This window comes from Meleagris gallopavo, chromosome 4, assembly GCF_000146605.3.
Source record: "Meleagris gallopavo isolate NT-WF06-2002-E0010 breed Aviagen turkey brand Nicholas breeding stock chromosome 4, Turkey_5.1, whole genome shotgun sequence".
In the NCBI taxonomy this organism is placed as follows: domain Eukaryota; kingdom Metazoa; phylum Chordata; class Aves; order Galliformes; family Phasianidae; genus Meleagris; species Meleagris gallopavo.
In genome coordinates, this window is record NC_015014.2 from 10,662,992 (window position 1) to 10,665,825 (window position 2,834).

Below are 2,834 nucleotides of genomic sequence, written 5' to 3' on the forward strand. Positions count from 1 at the left end.
AAGCGCAGCCGCCGGCCCCGCGTTAGCAACCCGCATGTGGGAGCCGCGGAGAGAAACGGGAAAGTTTCACAGCGGGGTCGGGCTGCGGGCCGCGGGCACGGCGAGGCGAACGGATCCCGGTCCGGCTTCTCCCGGAGCGACGATTCGGGGCGGTCCCACGGATCCGGAGCGCAGCCGGCCTGCGGGACGGAAAACAAAAGAGAAAGGACATGTGCGAGGAGGGAAGGCGGAGGGGAGGGGTGGAGGGGGAGCGCAGCCTGGAGTTTATTTTCACTTTCAGCCCGGGCGCTGCTGGGAGCGGTAGTCTCGGAGGAGGAGCGGGCGCAGCCCGGCACGCACCCTGCCGCCAGTCGCTGGGGGCTCAGCCGACACCCGGCCGCCTCCCATCCCATCCCCTCCCACCCGCGGCTGTTTTTTTCCAGGGCGGGAAGATAATAGTTTGAAATCCAGCCACGTGAGAGAAAAGAAGTCAAACTGGCCCAGTTAAAAACAAACTCCACACCTTAATTAAAAAGGTAGCTAAAAAGCTACTTTTGATCAATGCTTTCGGCACACTCACACCGCTCTTGTGCATATTGCTGTTAACAGTAAGAAGCTACTAATGCTTATTACAATCGCAGGACTACATTTTGCTCAGCCCTGCAAACAGGCTTCGGTGTACAACGTCTGACACAAAAAGAAGCTTCCCAAACATGTGAGGATCCTTTATTTTTCACACTGGTTGTGTAACTTTCCTCGAGGGAAAGCTTGGCACTACGACCATGTGTGAGCAATTTCCCTTTAGCTTAAATGAACCAACTTTGAAGCAAAAAGCGGTGAATTCAGAAGCAATGAACACTCTGGTTGTTACTTTTAGCCAACAGAAGTAGGGCCAGAGAAGGCCACAACTTGAGCTGAGAACTGAGTACAGAATAAATGATTGGACTAACAGAAACTACGAGCCAGGCAAAGCTCTGTAGCAGCTCCATGTAAGCAGCATCCAACTTCCTTACTGGCAAAACTGGGCTTCTGTGAGGAGGAGGAGTTACAAAAGAAATCTCTGTAGAGGAGAATAGAAACTGCAAGTAGTCTAAGTACAGCCCTATGACACCTACAGGACACAAAGCTATCCAGAGAGACCTAGACAGGCTCAAGCAGTGGGCCCAGGCAATCTTCATGAAATTCAACAAAGCCAAGTGTAAGGTCTCACACCTGGGTGGATGCAACCCCACTGTCAATACAAGCTGAGGAACAAAAGGACTGAGCAAAGCCCTGCTGAAATGGACACGGGGGTACTGGTGGATGGCAAGCTGGGCATGAGCCAGCAACGTGCCCTTGCAGCCCGGAAAGCCAACCATATGCTGGGCTGCATGGCCAGCAGGTCAGGGGAGGTGATCCTGCCCCTCCACATTGTGCTGGTGAGGCCACATTTGGAGCACTGCATCCAGACGCGGACCTCTTATAGCGTGTCCAGAGAAAGGCCACAAAAATGATCCAAGGGATGGAACACCTTCCTCACAAGGACAGGCTGAGAGAGTTGGGGCTGTTCAGCCTGGAGAAGGCTTCAGGGAGACCTGAGAGTAGCCATTCAACATTTAACAGAGGCTATAAGAAAGAAGGGAACGTACTGTTTAGGAAGTTTGGTGGTGATAGGACAAGGGGAAATGGTTTCAAACTAAAAGAGAGGAAGTTTAGATTGAACTTAAAAGATTTTTAAGGGTAGTGAAACATTGGAACCCAGAGAGATGGTGGATGCCCTATCCCTAGAAACATTCGAGGTCAGGCTGGACAGGTCTCTGAACAACCTGATCTGGCTGTGTATGTCCCTGTTCATTGCTAGAGAATTGGGCCAGATGACCTTTAAAAGTCCCTTCCAACTCAAATAATTATATGACTCTAAGAGCTGTTAGGCCCCAGGAACATGAGGGCTGAGATGGGCAGTGTGGAGTCTACGTGCTGGGGGGAGCCCTAACTCCTCACCACAAAGTGGAAAAGGCCAACTCATAGAAGTGAGCAGCCAACAGCTGCTATCACCAGCTCCACTGCTACATCCACTTCACAAACTATAACTAGCAGGCTCCTGCACACTAGAGTTTGTTCTTACAAAGAGTCAAGTGATTTGGCAAGACGCTTCTGAGGCCCAGCAGGCTAGAGTCCGATTACAGAATTTATGAAGACCATTTGATTTTTCCTCATTCTATTTGTCACACACAGCATCTGAACCATGTACTAACATGTTTGTCTTCTCTAGTATTTGAGCTCCTGACACTGTGACTGTCAGTGTCTGCCAGGGGAACGGCAGATGCCCTGTACTGCGCCTGTAAACATGAGACCACCCCCTACGTGACAGAACAGAACGTGGCTTTGATAAGAACACACAGGAAAAAAAAAAATCACAGAATCCACACCATGTAGCAGTTAATCCCCAAGAGGCCTGCTCTCCTTGTGACTGACTGCTGGGGGCCAGCAGCAGCACTCACCCATCCATACACAGCTACAAAAGACTTCTAGAAAGGTGAGGCTCCCACTGAGGGACTTCAGTGATTTGTACGGCATAAGGAGAAACACATCCACCGAAAGCTAAAGTCCCTCGGCATTCAAGCAAACGCTTCACTAAGGACGGCCCAACTACAGCTCGCTGGTCGCTACAGACATTACAATTACCGAGTAATGGCACCAAGGCATCCCACCCGCACTTATATGGCAGCCCAGCACCCGCTTCCTCCCTGCACCCCCCAGCACCCACACGAGAATCAGCTCAGGAAGCTACACAACTTTATTTTCTGCACCAGGCCGGCTTCTGTGCCTCGGTTGGCCGCCGGCACGCCCCTACCCCGCGCCGGGCCCTGCTGGAC